Source organism: Canis aureus, chromosome 14 (genome assembly GCF_053574225.1).
Source record: "Canis aureus isolate CA01 chromosome 14, VMU_Caureus_v.1.0, whole genome shotgun sequence".
In the NCBI taxonomy this organism is placed as follows: Eukaryota; Metazoa; Chordata; class Mammalia; order Carnivora; family Canidae; genus Canis; species Canis aureus.
Window position 1 is genome coordinate 11,078,252 of NC_135624.1, and position 17,560 is coordinate 11,095,811.

Genomic DNA, 17,560 nt, shown 5'->3' on the forward strand with positions numbered 1-17,560 from the left:
GCTCTGAGGATCCTTCTGGGAATCCTTGATGCATCTGAAGGAAACTGCTGGGTCTCTTCAGTAACTGCTTCTCCCCCTCTGCCAGCCACAAGCAAGACTGTACTTCATGGTCCTCTCACTGTTTGCTGGGCAGTGTGACCAGTTCTCCCATGGAAATGTAAGAAGTGACACCTCTCACTTCCTGGTAAAGGAGAATAAAGACTATGCAATTATCTAGTCTGCTTCTTCCCCTGTCCTCACAAGGAGTCCATGAACTTTTGGAGATAAAGCCATGAGATGGAACAGTCTCTTTTAACTTGGATCCCTGTGTAACCCGGTGGAGCTTAATCCATTTTTCCACATCTCATCACCTATCTTAGACATATAGCACAGGCAAGAAATTTTCGTTGACTAAAGTGACTGAGAATTTGAGATTGCTTGTTACTGCAGCCATAAATAAACCTTCCTTGAGTGTGTGTGTCTGTGAGTGTGTGTGTGAGTGTGTGTGTGTGTGTGTTGTGGGGGTATAGCAGTCCAGGCCTCCCCACTTGGTTTACTCCCTCTTTAAATCTCCTACCCCTCCCAACTACAATCAGAGAGGATATATGTTGATCTGTTTACTAGGATTTTTTAAAAAGATTTTATTTATTTATTCATGAAAGATAGAGAGAGGCAGAGACATAGGCAGAGGGAGAAGCAGGCTCCCTGTAGGGAGCCTGATGTGGGACTCGATCCCAGGACCACGGGACCATACCCTGAGCCAACCACTGAGCCCAGGCATCCCTGTTTACTAGGCTTCTAAAATGTATTTCCTTGGAGAGTCTGTGTAGCTCAGTCAGTTACATGTCTGCCTTCAGCTCAGGGCATGATCCCAGGGTCCTAGGATCAAGCCCTGTGTTGAGCTCCCTGCTCAGTGGGGAGCCTGCTTCTCCCTCTCCCTCTGCCTCTCCTCCCTGTTTATACTCTCTTTCTCTCTCAAATACATAAATAAAATCTTTTAAAAAGAAATAAATAAAAATTGTACTTTTAAAAAGAACTTAATTGTTAAAAATATCAAAAGTCAGTGTTAAATATCTCTATTTTGTATTTAAGAATACTGAAGAACCACTGAAGTGAACAACTTAGTAAAATTACTTTCAGCAGTGGAACTCAGATTCTTGTCTTTCAGCTTATTTTAAGTTTGTTTTATTTTCTTGCAGCATAAAGTTGGGAGTTAACAATTGAAAAATTAAAACTAACACAGAACAATAGAAGAATAAAAATCATATCTATAGGCTCACCACCCAAAGACAGGCACTCTTAATTCTCATGTAGTTCTTTATGATCTTTTAAATTAATATATAGTAGCAATAATCATCTGTGTTTATTGAGTCCTCCCAGATGTCAGACACCCGGCAGTTATGGGCCAGGCTGTTGGAGTCTGTCTGGTAAGCATCCGTACTCCTACATCTTTCATTTGTGTGACCTTGCTCAACCCTCTGTACATCAGATTCCTCGTCTTTAAAATGAGGATTTTACTATGGTTTTATGAAGATTAATTTTAAAATATATGTAAAATATTAATAGTTGGAAGAATGCCTGAATTATTGTAAGCACTCAATAAATGTTAGCAGTTTTACTTTTCATTTTTCCCCAGTTAATGCTCAGACCAAGCCTATGCAATAGGTATGACTATTCTTCTTTTATAGATAATGTAAGGAAAGACTAGGGGAGTCAGTAATTTCCCACAGTCACACAGCCAACAGGCAGTAAAAACTTATTTCAGAATCTGTTCTCCTAATTATTATAATATATAAAAAATGCCATTTTATGCATCATTAACTAGTTAATAACTAGTTAATATTCTGTTTTCTGATCTTTTATTATTATAAATAACATTGAATACAGCGAGTGTTGCTGTGAATAAAAAATCTTTTATTAAAAGTTTTTGTGTGTTTTTATAATTGTTTCTTAAGATAGACTACCAGCAATGATACAAATTAGCAAAAAAATATGGTGTCTTTAAATTCTTGATTCATACTCCTAAGTATTGTCTAAAATTGTTTTTTTAGGGCAGCCTTGGTGGCTCAGAGGTTTAGCACCTGCCTTTGGTCCAGGGCGTGATCCTGGAGACCCAGGATCGAGTCCCACGTCAGGCTTCCTGCATGGAGCCTGCTTCTGTCTCTGTCTCTGTCTCTGTCTCTCTCTCTGTCTCTCTCTCTGTGTGTCTGTGTGGCTCAAGAATAAATAAATAAAATCTTAAAAAAATAAAAATAAAATAAAATCGTTTTTTTACTAAGCCTACCAATTCTAAATAAGGGCGTGCTATTAGAAAAAAAATGCTGTCCAGATTTCAAAGGAGAGGTGAAGGTGGTTAATTACATAGGTTAAGAAAAAAGGGATCTCATTTTAATTTGCAGTTTTGCAATGTGCATAATTCATCCAGTAATATTTTTTACCATGATATTTTATAGGATGAGGTGCTTCAAATTGAAGTATTATGTGGCAGTGAGCCATTCTTCCATTGAAGCAGACATTTAAAGCCATGTTTCTCCATAGTTTTGTCCTCCGCCATCTCCTCACTGCACAGTTACTCAAGGGGAAGTCATCCTCAGCTGAGACTTTAACATTGCTATCTTGCGGATATCCCCATTTCCAAGACTCCAGACTTTCAGAGCAGTACCAAACATCTGCACATGCTCTGTAAATCCCAGCTGTCTAATCCCTGTGCACCTTGAACTCAGATTGTCCAATGTCTCATTCATCTCCTTACCTCCAGACCAGTTCTTTTGATTCTTTTCTGTATGTGGTGATTTGGTGATAGGAAAAACCATCTATCGGATTGCTCAAACCTGAAGTTAGTTTTTTTCTTGACTTTTCTAGTTCTCCTCACACTCCTAGGCATATGGGTTCTGGGCTCCTAAATATCCCTCAAGTCTATCCCTTCTCTGCACCCCGACTGCCACTGCAGCATGTATCATCATCTCTTGACTGGACTCAATAAACTCCGGTCTCCCTGCCTTCTATCTAGTTCCCACTCCATTCAATCTTTGCACCACTTCCAAAATGACATAATGTCCATCCTACTATACCACCTCCCATTTAAAAATTAATGAGTTATCTACTTTGCTTATGTGATGATATCTAATTTTCATAATCTGAAAGGGGGATGCCCATTTCCAGGATCACATTTTGCTCCCTCTCCAATCCTCTACCCTTCTCCCACATGCTTTATGCTAGAACAATAGTTCTGAAGTCTGGTTGTACCTTAGAATCACTTTACAAGCTTTAAACAAAGACCAATGCCAAGACCCCATGCTCAGATCCTGTGATTTAATTGAGTTCAGAAGAAACCTGGACATAAGTATTTTTTAAAAACTTATTAAGAGATTGTAATTTATTGCTAGAATGAGACCCAATTCTTCTTGCCAAATTAAACTATTGTAATTACCCCCAATTTGCTTTTTCTATCTTGCTTTACTGGAAGGGATGGCCTTGTTCATTATTTCAATCTTGCAAACATCTGTTCTTTTAGTACTTGGTTGAACTTAGTTGTGTCACTAAGATGGAAGAGAGACTCGGAGTGACTCTCCCCTGCCCTCACATATCTGTCACATCTCCTTCATATTTTTTCTCTCGTGAACACTGACATTTTATCACTTATTGAAGTGCTATGCAAATAAAACTTCAAGCCAGTCACTTGTGACCAGATTGTCCCAGGCAGCTATTCCAAAGCCACTGGTTCAACCGTTACAACTTCAGTGTAATCTTTTCTCTCCTTGGGTAGACTGGACTGCCTCTTCCTATAGGTGGATATGGCACCTTGCATTCAGGTAGCTCTTTGGTCACTCTTGTTGCTCTCTATACAGTAACTCCTCATTTGCATGTTTCTAGAGCCACTGGATGCTACAGAATTCTAAGGTAGCAACAGTAGAAGCATCTTAGTCACCTTTGCATCTCTACAGTCTGGCATAGTATCTGCCTTTATAATAGAGACTCAGTAAGTGCTTATCCAGTGAAAAATTTGATAACCACCCCCAGCTGCTACCAGTCAACTACTTAGGTAGGTGAAGCTCTGCAAATCCCTTGGGGACTTAGGTAGGTGAAGAATCAAGTCATAGGAAATAACTCTCTGACCTCTTGAATCTTGGCATACCTACCAAGTTCACCTTAGGGTTGTGTTGTATTTCTATTATTAATCATTATTTTCAAATCTTTTCAGTGTATCTGGAAAAAATCCTTTCCATGTGTTAGCGAAATTGTTTCAACTCAAAACTTTGATTTCTGCTTCTGGAGTATGGACTATATGCTTACTCCATTCCTTTTGCTATTCAGAAGTTTTGGATTTATAATAAGTTCAGGATGTACATCTCTCCAGTTTCTTTATATCTATATAAATCAAATTAACGAAAAGCCATTATTTACTGTGTATTTAGTAAAGCTTATAGTCTTTAAACTGCGATAGCCAGAAAAGTCCAATTTATTTCTGCCTTTCTTTTTTTTTTATTTCTGCCTTTCTTAAGAGAAAATATGATCCTTAATTGTAGTTAGCTTGTAGAAATGTTTCTTTATTCTATAATTTGAACATGACTGTAAATGTCTGAGTTTGTTGGTTGACAATCCTTATATTTGACCCTGTGCACTTTGATAAAGCCCCATCAAGTAACAATTTTGGGTTGGGGCTTAATAAAAACAATAGTAATGGCACCACCACCACTACTACTAGTATATTTAATGCCTACTATGGACCAGTAAATGAGCTATGTGCATGTCATACATTGTGTTATTTAATACTTACTATTGAAGTTCAAAGAAGTGATTTCTCAGTGTCACATACCTACTAAGCCATGGAGTTGGTACTGCATGAACAAACAACACAAAGCTTGGCTCTCTAAAAGTTTGCCAGATATATGACTAATGCATAGAAATATGGTGCTGCATCACTTTTAGCTGTGGGTGTAAGCTGCTGAATTCACCCAAGACGTGGCTCCACAGAGTTCTCAAAGCCACCTCTCCCTCAACCCCTTGAGTCACTAAATGCAAGAAGGAGCCTGAGCTTTTTTCACCACAGATATTTTCAACCAAAATATTTTCTGGTGTTTTTGTACATATCATTTGCATAATATGAAATAAGATGATAAAGAGATTTTTTTTAATGACATGATATAAATCATTGTATTTAGTAAACTTGACCTTTGTATCTTTGCATTCTGAGAAAGGTTATCTATCAACTAAGAACATAGAGAGTTTGTGCTTATCAACTAAGGACTGTGTTTGTTGAAACCTCACCCTAAAGGCAGAACATAGAGTGTAGAGAAAATTTTAGATTCAGAACTAGTTGCCTTGAAATTAATTATACTTTTAGATTTTTTATATTAGTTAATGTATTAATTAGTTAAAATAGTATTAATGTGGATTATCTTATTTCCACATGGATGCCTGTTCTATCGTGTTCATGTGAACTTCTGTTTTAGGGTGTTCAAGAAAAATCATTATTGACTAACATTTTTAAGAAAAATTAAGTTTCTGAGAGTCAATTATTTTTGCAAAATAAGCAATCACTCTTTGATAGTCACATATTTGGTGGCATTTACTTGCTTTAGCAAATAAAATGTCATAAATTATGCTAACACTGAAAAGTTGTACATGATTAGTGATATTCTGAAGACTGGGGGCAAGTCTGAAAACACCATGTACGGACTTCTAGAATGGGCTTTATTTTCATTAAAAATGGACTCATTCTCCCAGGAGAAATCATTTAATAGCACTCTGTACACAAGGAGATGAAATGCTTTTCATTTATCAAAAAGTTTTCCCCCAAGACAGCTTGGTTTCTGTAACTAGTATAATAATTATTCTTTTGTTTAAATTTTACACTATCAAAAAACTGAACCACATTTCCCAAGGACGAGTAATTGTTTGATAAAGATGTTAGTGAAGGATTGTTCTCTCTTCTCCTACTTTCCATCTCTCCTTTCTGCTCTTTTTTGGCGGAAGGGGTCTAGTTTCTGAAATTCTCATTGAGTGCATACAGTCTATGAACATCTACGATTGTATGTAAGTTCAGTGTGTACCTGAAATGATGCTTACCATCTTACAGCCTAAGCTTATAATTTAAAAGAAAATTTAAATTCATCCCATACCAACAACAATAAGAGCAACAACAAGAAGTAATTGTATTTTGGCAATACAGTATCAGCATATCCTTTATCTGTGTTATTAAACAACTTCGAATCATTCCTTGTCTTATGGTACTCCCTCCCTCTAAATTAAACACACATGAAAGACACCTGGTTTTGAATTCTGAAATGCAATGCAAACCAGATGGGTTTTATTGCAAATGTGGTCCTCGACTCCTATGCTGAAGTGGGAAGTTGATTTTTAAAAAATGACATCTACAAATACACACTTAAAGGGCAGCTTTTGTTGGTTAGATGTTAGGGCTTTGGGGGTTTTGGCCCATTCCAAGAAGTTGTTCCAAAGAGTATATGGCCTCCTACATTGGAAAATAAGAAAATATAGCTCCTATTGAGACATAACATTTAAAAGTACAAAAATAAGGTATTATTTCTTAAATTTTGAGACAGCATCACTGCTTTAGCATAATAATTCAAATTATACAGTGGCAGGGAAATTTTGATCTTAACTTTTTTTTCAAAATAATGAAATACTTAAAATATTCTAAATTAAAATATAGACTTATTTGTAAGTGTCTACTTTGTGCCAATGCCTGGGTATATGATGGTAAACAACCAAGGTTTGGTTCTTACCTTCACACAGCTTAGTCTTGTGAAATTAACTTGTTCATTCCTTAAAAACAAATAAACAAATCAAGAATCAATTGGTGAAAGACAGGAGAACTAACACATATCAAATACTAACTCTGTACCAGTGCTGAGCTAGAATTTTTCGTTCTTATCTGAACTTCCCAGTAACTCTGTGAGGTAGTTACTATGATCCTTATTTTATAGACTGGAAAACTGAGGCTCAGGGAGGTGAAGTAACTTGCTTACATTCACACAACTAGTGACTTAGTAAATGGCAGAGTGAACACTTGAATCCAAGTCTGATTCCATTGTTTGACATCTCTTCTGAGTTTAGTGCCTTCTTTGCTTTTTGATTCAGCAGGTCCCCTTGACCTTTCCTCTGTGCCACTAAATGATTTAAATTAATTGAAAGAAATAATATGCCATAGTTTACAAAATATCAGAGTGAAAATGTGGAAACCAGCACTCCCATCATTGTCACTGGTCACTAGAACTTTGATATTTCTTTTCCTTGGCTCTCTTCAGACAAGGGAGAAATGTACCCAACAGATTTTTAAACTAAAAGTCCATATGCATAGGACAAACTGGGTTTTTGTCTTTTAAATTTAGAAAAAAGAGCCAATATTTTTTTTCTTTATTTATTTATGATAGTCACACAGAGAGAGAGAGAGAGAGAGAGAGGGGCAGAGACACAGGCAGAGGGAGAAGCAGGCTCCATGCACCAGGAGCCCGACGTGGGACTCGATCCCGGGTCTCCAGGATCACGCCCCGGGCCAAAGGCAGGCGCCAAACCGCTGCGCCACCCAGGGATCCCAAGAGCCAATATTTAACTATTTCATTTTAATTGTTTTGATTCAGTGGTACAGCCAGGCCGAGGTCTTTGCTGGGTTAGATGTAACATCGAGAAAGCTGGTTTACACTCATTTCTACTTTTTCCTCCAGAGAGATACCCTTAATGGAAGCTCAACAACTTCCAGGCCAACTAAGACATGAGTTAAAGCTCTTTTTTTCTCATATACTTTCTGAATTCTCTCTCTGTAAAGCCTACTTGCCAAGTGTCTTCTAAGTTTTCTTTTGAATATTTGTAATGATAAGAATTCAGTATCTTTTGAAAGAGTTCATTCCATCTTTGTTTAGTTCTAATAATCAGGTTATGTTTTCTCAAAATATGATAATGCACGTGTAGTTCCCAGGTACAGAACAGATTTAATTAATATTCTGGATGACAATTAAAAATCTATTCCATATAAGACATATCTGATTTATCTTTCTGTGTGTCAGCTATTCACATTGAGAGCTAACTAAAAATAACTATCATGGTCTCTATTACTTCTTTTAAATATCCCCAATTTCTTTATCTGCTCCTGGAATAACAGAACTTTGAATTTCTTCACTTGAAACAAAGATGGTACCAGAACTAAGCCCCATAATCCTAGTGTAATTTTACCAAGTAAATAGTATAGCAATCCTAAACCTTTTCCCCTTATTGTAATATAGTCACTAAATTTCTATAAATAAGGTTTAAGTTCATGTTAGTTTATTTTGGAAGTTGTTTCTTAATTTTGGCCGAAATGGAGTTTACTCTCAACTCAAATCCTGTGCTTTTTTAACTTATGCCGTGTTTCAGTTCACAGCATTACCTTCAATGCTGCTTTTTGGATGTTTACTGTCTAATTTTACTTCCTTCTTATATTATTGTCGTTTCTCCCTACTTGCTTTACATTTAAAAATTTTTATTTTAGCCTTCTCTACTTTTATTATGATAGCCCTTAATGTAAATTTGTGGTCTCTCCAAAGTTTGCACATTTTTATCTTTCTTTGATTGGTTCTGTAAGCTTCTCAACCACTTCAAATCTTCAAAATTTGCCTCTACCGTATTTTCCGAATGTCTTTTCTGATTCTCCAATATGACACGTTAGGCTACTTAATTACATCTTCTGTGTCTCATTGCCTCTATTTTATACTCGTGTTGTGTTCTATTCTGAGTATTTTATTCAGGTCTGTACTTATTGAGATTTTTTTTCCCCTTGAGTTTGTATATGGACATATCTAGAGGTTTTCTAGTGGTTTACCAATATTTGTACTGTTTTGATCTGATAACTCCACTTTTAAAGGCTCATGTAAGTTCAGATAGATTTGGGTGTAAGAATCTTTATTTATTTATTTATATTTATTTGTACATTATGTACAAAAAAACCTGAATTTCAATCCATGGGAAATTAGTAAGTAGATACTACCTAACGGAATAGTTTGTCATGCAATTGCTAACACAAGTGTGTGTGTGTATTTTTTTCCTTTCCTTTTTTTCCCTTTCTTTTCTTTCTTTCTTTCTTTCTTTCTTTCTTTCTTTCTTTCTTTCTTTCTTTCTTTCTTCTTTCTCTTTCCTCCTTCCTTCTATAGATATAAATATATATTTCTATTTATATACATTTGTGGGTATACAACATATCAAGCACTCTGCCAAGAATATTTACTTCTTTTAGACAAATTTGAAATGTGAAAATATTGACATATTCATTCCTTCTGTTTCAGAAAATCACCATCATCTTTCCTGTGTATCAAAATTGTTTGGGATTACTGAACTATAAAATTCATATCTCAATCTTTTCCTGAATCTTTTAAGCATCTCCTTTCATTATGTCAAAGTACAAAAGCATTCTTGACTTATTTTTGCCTTCTTGACAGTCATCAACATTAAGAGATAAGTCTAGGAGAAGAGATTAACTTGAATTAAGAAGAATTGCTGCTACAAGCTATATAAAGTCTTTGGTTTGAGTCTTTCTTTCCAGGTCACACTTCCTCAATGTATCATCAAGAGCTCAAGTTAAAGATAAAATCTAGGCTGAATTTTGCCAAATCTGAAGAAAGAAGTGAAACTGCTTGCTAGGAAATAAGTTTCTGTAGAGATTAAGCTTGATTTCCCCTTGAGTGATGCTGCATTTGAGTATATTTCTCTTGAGGAAGAGTTGAGAAGGTGAAAAGTGCATTAGTTACTGGACACTTTCAGTTCTGTAGTATCTTTTCCAAAGGTCTCCAAGCCTTGTGGGATACTCCTGAAAGCCCTTGGAAGACCATCCAGAAGCTTCACACCTCCTAAGTTTTTCTATTAAATTCCTGGAGCACAACAGGACCATTGTTTTGCTGCCATTATTTTGATTCTATCCATTCCTAGATACTATGCAGGATGTCAGTTTGGAACTACACATTTTTGTGTTATTATAACTTGTTACCTTTGGCTTCACTTCTGCTCCCCCTCCACACTCCATGCAGATTAATCATTTCACTTGCTCCAGTTGCATCTGACTGTTTTGGAAAGCTTGATGTGAGGATATTGTCCTTCAGAGTTCCTGGATGACATTTAGAGAACAGTGAGCATATCATTTTAGGTTACCTGTCCCTAGGAAGTTCAGAGAGTTTGCTTCTTTTTAGAAGTCTGGCTTTATTTCTTTTGTGCATTTTAATATTTATAAATTTCTTAAGACATGGGAAATCTTTACAATCAATTCATTTTTTGGTAAACCAATCTGAATAGACAAAAACGAGGGGCCTAAATAAAAATTAATGTTGAATGATTTTTCTTATACTTGGTAGGTCTAGGTTTCCTGACTGCTATTGAATTAGGCTTCAGAAATAAACACCAATATCGGGATACCTGGGTGCTCAGTGGTTGAGCATCTGCCTTTGGCTCAGGGCGTGATCCTGGAGTCCCGGGATCCAGTCCCACATCAGGCTCCCTGTGAGGAGCTTGCTTCTCCCTCTGCCTGTGTCTCTGCCTCTCTCTCTCTCTCTCTCTCTCTCTCTCTCTCTGTGTGTGTGTGTGTGTGTCTCTCATGAATAAATAAGTATAATATTTAAAAAAATAAACACCAATATTATGTGATTTCGGAATCAAGTTTATCTGAGGTAATGTTTACAGACAAAATTTGTGCCCTCATTTTGACTAATAGTAGTGCTGAAACTAAATTCTTATACATTCTACAGACTAAAACTGATGTTTGCCAGAATGGATTGATTTTTTTTTTCAGGTAAAGTACTCTATAAAGTAATGACAGTTATTGATCTGGTTGGATATCTGACCCAATATGTCTAAATAAAAACAGTATTCTTTTCCCTTCTAAACTGACAAGGCTATAAAACTTAACATATAATTAGGTCCACTGTGCTTAAACACTACATGATTTAGTTTATCCTTGTTGTAACCCTAAATGAGAGGAAATAATATTGTTAGCTCCATTTTGCAGATGGGAAACTGAGACTTGAAAAGGCTCCAGGGTGCCCAGCTAACATGTGAAAAATCTGTTATCAAAATGGAGATCTAGATAAGTGTGAGAATCCATGTCCAGAACCATTATAACACATAGCTTTTTTCAGGACTCTCACCTTTCATACATTAGGTGAGGATGATGCCCACGGGTCTGGAAACTCCACACTAAGGAAGAAGTCAAGTTTGAAATTCAATCCTAATCCATCTGAAATAGTAAAGTTTTTTTTTTTCAAGGCAAGTGGCTGCATAATAGTGGCTCACAGTAGAAATCATAAGGGTGTCACAGGTCAGCAGTTACTGAGGAGAATTTCAGAGATGCTTGTACTAGGTCTGGTTCTAATTAGTAGTTCATTGTGAAGAATACTAAACACAGACAGGCACTCAAAATTAAGTGGAAAAAGAAAAGGCCATTTTATCCAATGAAAACCCTTTAAAAATCGTCCTGAATAAATTGTTGCATACCTCGCAATTTTCTCCTGGTGTTTATGACAGGATGTTGCCAAAGTTTGCCTATTTGGTGCCCAGCCAAAAGTTTCGCAATTTCCCTCTGATCTGAAAACATTCTTGTCATATTTTCTTTTGAGTCATCAACTTTTCCAGACATCATACAGTTGAGTCAATTAAAATAAAGTTAATTGGTATTTTTGTCCTTTGTCAAATTAAATCATTCCATATGGAGGGGTTTGCAGATTGCTGGAGATGTCTTTTGGGAAGGTGAGAGTTCAGAGGTGAAGGCCAAGAAACTGTTTTACTCCTTTGGAAATAATAAGTGATCTCTTTTTAAAAATAAGAAATGTCATCTTAAAATAATCTAGATGCCAATCCTTGGAAAAATAATCTTTTGAATTTCGTAGAGTTTTGCTTAAGTGTGCCCACAGAGGAATGTAAGTAAAACAGATCATCATAGAGAAATCATCCTGAAAGATTATTCTCGCTCATAAATGTTTAATCATATTATTTTATTCATTACATTCTTTGTTTAACTCTTAAAAATACACATATGGAACTTGAGCTAGTATGTGGTGAATTTATGTAAATTTTAGTTAAAAATATTCACATGTTCAAATAACTTCTTGACCTTTCTTATAAGGGCTTTTATATGGTTCTCTGAATTTCTTTAGATGGTTCTTTTATTCATCAAAGTAGTAAGCTACACTGGTAACTGTTATCTTGACAGCTTATTAACAACAAATCTACCATTTATTATATCTACCATGTATATGGTGCTGGAATGCAAAATTATATATATATAATATATATATATATATATATATATATATTATATATATATACCCTTAGCTTTATGAGGAAACCAGATAGGTTAGGCAATCTGCTCAAAGTCACAGAGCTTTAAGTGGGAGGGATTCAGCCCTTTCTTTGCATGTAAAAATTTGTCTTCTGAAAGCTCTCCTATTAATCCTAAATATAGTTCTCACGATAGACATAGGAGTGATTATAAAAAAAGGATCATAGGAGTGATTATAAAAAAAGGATCACTTGGTAATAAGAATTAACTAGAAGTTTTGACAATATAGAGAGATGCTAGGAGACTGACCTGTATGAAAAGAAAAGAAGAATGCAGAATGGGAGTATTGTTGTTTCATTTTTTTTTAAATCAAGATGTCTGTCCCTGTGGCAAATGAGAGGTGTCCCTGGCTGCAGCAGGAAATGTGCAATAGAAAAATGTGCCAAAAAGAAGGCGGTAGTCAGTGAGGGAACACCAAGGGGCAGTTGAGGAATCAGGAAGCCTTTATCTCTCGCCAGAATTTCATTCCAATGGATTATTTTTATTCTGATCATCATTTAGGAATTTTTGGCACCGTTTTTTCTCTTTTTTTTTTTTTCAAAGAAAGAAGTGTAGAGTCCATCGTTAGATTCTGTACCCACAGAAGAACTTTACTACCTTTGGGAACATTTAATGCCTTGAAATTTTTCTCTCCATGGAATTTGTCTTTAAGGAGTATTTTTATTCATTACCTTTCTAAACTTTTCCTCAGTATGCGATCCCCGAAAGAATGTAAGCCTCTGACTGGTAAACATTCTGGAATACGACTTAGGATAAGATGTGGCAGACAGTGTGCGCCGTCGCGGTAGCCGCGATAGGAAAGGGGTGCGGAGTATCACGGATCCGGCTCAGCTCTCATCACCAAGCAAAAAGAAATTGAGATAATTTTAAGGATTTGAATTGGCTCATACTGCTCACTTTTCAAAACCTCCCACTGCTTCCCACAGCACCTGGAACAAAATCTCAATCTTAAAATCCAATACGCGCCCCTCCAGGGCAGGACTGCGCCCCCCCCCCCCCCCCCCCCCCGTGACCTCCCTCTGCACCTGACGCTCGGGCTCACCTCTCCTCTCTCCGCAGCGCACCGGGCACCTGCCAGCCTCTGGGGCTCTCTATCTGTGGTTTCTGCATCTAGAACACTCTGTGCTCCGAGCTCCGGCCTACTTCACTGTTCACATTAAGGTCCCCTTACGGTCCTCTTCTATCAGCTGACAACTTTCCCGAAAATGGCCCGTAATCCCGCCCACTCCTTCTCACGTCCAGCCCGGCTTCGTTTTCTTGGTAGCATCTTTAGGTAGCATTGAGTTATTTCTGATTTTTGTAATAATTAAGTCTCCCCCAGAAAAATACAAACTCAGTAATGTGGAGAATATATCAGTCTTGTTCTCAGCCTCGGGTTGTACCAGGTTATAGGGTTACTTACTGCGCTCACTCACAAAGAAAGAAAGGGACGTTGCGGGATGTGGCTTCTAACCACCTCTTCACACGGGCGGGAAGGTTCATTGTCTCCGTCTCTGTGTTTTAGAGTTAGGGCCAAGAGAAAGAGAAAGCTTTGCCTTTTATCAACGTAATGACTGCCTTCTAAATTGGTACTTACTCTCCGAGTTTTTGACACAAGAAGGTCCTCTACCCAGAGGAAATATCATCCCCAATAGCACGTTTTTTATTATCTGTGACAAGTTCCTGAACTATTTTCTATATTATTACTGGACTCTGCAGCCTTACCTCCTACTCTCCTAGTCCTGGCTTTGCTCCTGTTGGGGCTTGTTTATGTTCTGATTTCCTAAAATAATTCAGGGTGGTCTGCTATGTGCCCCAACTTCACTAAAATGTTAATATCGTTACCTCCTCCCCCCAGGCCACAAGTCAAAATTCTTTCAAGTGGGCTTCCGTACACCTTTCCAGATAAATACCCGTATTCGAGGACTTCTTGTTACACTAGTGCAATTAGTAACTCCACTTCTGGATATGCACTTAATCTGTGTTTTTGTTCTCTGACAATCTTGTCTTTCTGGACCGAATCTTCCATTGTCCCTGGCATGCTTGTTTGGAATATCTGCTGCTCAGTAATGCTTATTAACCTCTGGTTGGGGACGCTCCTTTTGCTTATCATTGGTTATTCCTTTTATTTTTGAGGCACCCTCCCAAAATGTGGGAGCAGTGTTCCTTTCTCCTTCCCTGTATGAGAGTTTCGGTCTTCTTTTTGGGAGCTCTAATTCCTACTCATTATTTTATGGAGGAAAACTAAGAGACTTCAGGCAAATAGAGCATGCGAAACTTGCCTTAGTGCTCCAGCAACCTGGGATGGAAAGGATGAGCAAGCTGTGTCCGCTGCTCATTATGTTGTGATTAGCATTCAGGGTATGACAGGATCATGGACAAGACCTCAATATTGTAGAAAAATTTAAAGAATACTTTAGTGAGTTTACTTATCAAGTTTCCATTCAACTTCATATCAGAGTGATCAGCATGATATTGAGGCTTTGACACAGTAGTGTCCCCACTGAATTGTTCATTCCTTGTCATAAAATGCTTGCTCTGTTTTTAGCTATCCGTAATGCCACTACAACATTTTCCACACAGTGGGAGCCCCATAAATATTGACTGGCTGGAATTTGGAATTTCAAGTGTCATAACTTAAGGGGTTATTGGCTTCTTGAAATTGCATCTGTGAACTACAAGTGTAGCTAATAGCTAAAACTGGACCTCTACCTTGAAACATTTCCACGCAGCTCCTGATCCAAGTTACACAGCAAGAAATTATCCTTTTTTTATAGCTCCAAGTCTATTATTTAAGGCCAATAAATAGTGGTTAATACTAGAGAAGTCTTAAATTTCAGGCGTGTTTCTAGAGACTAACCCTAATGATATTATTAAGTGGAGGCAAAGAAGTATTATTCGTTTTAGTCGCCCTCATTAAATATCCAGGGGAAGTGCACATATCGTGCTCCAGTAATGGTTTTGTTTGATTTGCCTTTTGCCTCCTTAAATGTAGAAAATGGCACAAAAAAATAGTAAAAACAGGTCTTTTCTTCTTCTTCTTCTTCTTCTTCTTCTTCTTCTTCTTCTTCTTCTTCTTTCTTCTTCTTCTTCTTCTTTCTTCTTCTTCTTCTTTTACTTTCTTCTTCTTCTTCTTCTTCTTCTTCTTCTTCTTTCTTCTTCTTCTTCTTCTTCTTCTTCTTCTTCTTCTTCTTCTTCTTCTTCTTCTTCTTCTTCTTCTTCTTGAGTTATGGCTTACTTTTTAAATATAGCAGATTTTTGTACTTTAAATCAGATTTCAAATGCTTGGGGAGGGCTTGTTTTTAAGAATCATGATAAAATATGGCTCCCCTTAATGAAACTGGGGTTATTATTAAACACTGGTAGATCTATAATCTGTGTCATTATAAGGAGAGGAACCTGAGCTTTAGATGGTAATTAAGTACGGTAAACTGGATAAAATTTCCTCCTCTAAAATAATGAGAATATATATGACTTAATCAAGATCTAGAAGTTCAGTTCTTTTTTTTTTTTAAGATTTTATTTATTTATTCATGAGAGACACAGAGAGAGAGAAAGAGGCAGAGACACAGGCAGAGGGAGAAGCAGGCTCCATGCAGGGAACGGGATGTGGGACTTGCTCCCCTGTCTCCAGGATCAGGTCCTGGGCTGAAGGCTGTGCTAAACCGCTGAGCCACCTGGGCTGCCCAAAGTTCAGTTCTTTTTAAACTCTAACAACATTCTTTAGCTTCTGCCAAACACTGTTTTGTTCTAGGAATACAATATGAATACAAGTTGGCCCCTAAAAAAAACAAAAAACAAAAAACAAGTTGGCCCCTAGCTAGGAGTTGCTTACAAAACAGAGGAGTGGGTTCACAGCAGGGGTTGTATACCAGAGGTATCCGACACAAGCTTTGGATAACAGGGAGAAATATTAAAACTTCTCTTTCTGTTGATAAAATTTTAAAATGTGAACACAATAAGGAATAGATTAGTAAAACACGAAATGCAATAATATCCGATGCAAGGAAATTAAGACTCACTAATTATCCACATGGCCTCTGGTGCCTTGACTCCTTCATATTTAGTATGTGAAATTTTGAAGGAAGTAGAACATAAAAACAAATATCTATACCTTTGTGTATTGGTTAAAATGGCAAGACACTCAACCATACTTCACAAAATTTGCTAAATAAAACAATCAATGTTTAAAGGATTTTATTTTGAGGTTTGTTACTTAATAATGAAAAACAGAGAGCCAAATGCTTTTAAGGGTATTCTTAATCTTCCTGCCCCAACAACAATGGCTAAAGTAACACACAGAAAATAACATAAAAATGTAGTTACGTATTTAAATGCATGCCTTTGTCATAAAATCATCAAAAGATGCACAAGATTGATACAGATGGATAGACTTGAATATTAGAAAGAAACCACCCAACTTGGGAATTTTGCAATGCAGTTGGAGGAAGGCACAAATGTTGCTAACATGTCTCAGCTGACAACATTTTCTCAATTCTATTTCAATAATGAGATACACAAAGAACTACTTATTTCTGTAAACCACCAAAGGAAAGATGTAGCAAAGACGATGCACTCTCAGCAGAAAATTATTTTGTTAATAAAAACAATGTTTTGCGGAAATAACTGTGAAGTGTAACCACTGATGAAGCAGCTGCTCTTTGCTGGAATTTCACAAAATATTCCAGAAAAATATTGAGCAGAGAACATTATTTTCTGAATCCTTTATAGGTAAGCTATTTAGGCAAAAGGGTACATAAATTCAGAAATGTTTGGGGCATAAACTCTTAAAGAATACCTTCTCTATAAAAGCAAGACATCTGAGATACAGTAGATAGAATCTTTAAAATACTCTGTGGTGAGATAGGGAGTAGTCATGAAAATCTTCTCTATAAACATGTCACAACTGAAGAGATAAAATACTTTAAAAGAACTTTAAAAAAAGTATTGTTGAACTTAAAGCTAATCTATGCACTTTTTCTACATAAAAGAGTATTCCCAATTTGTTAATGATAATTGGAGTCATTGATATAACTAATGGATAATTAAAAAAAAAATCACATGCCTGTCCTAAAAAAAAAAAACCCTGAAATCCAAAGAAATATTTATAATGGAAAAATCATTTTTAAAAAGGATGCTGAGAGATTTTTCTCAGTTAAACAATGACAAAATGAAATTTTGTTCCTGAAAGTGGTATGAGTGTGTTTCCTCTGAAATATTAATTTCTGAACTTTTAAAAAATATTAGAAACATTTTTCCCTTGTTAAAAACCATATGTATAAAAAG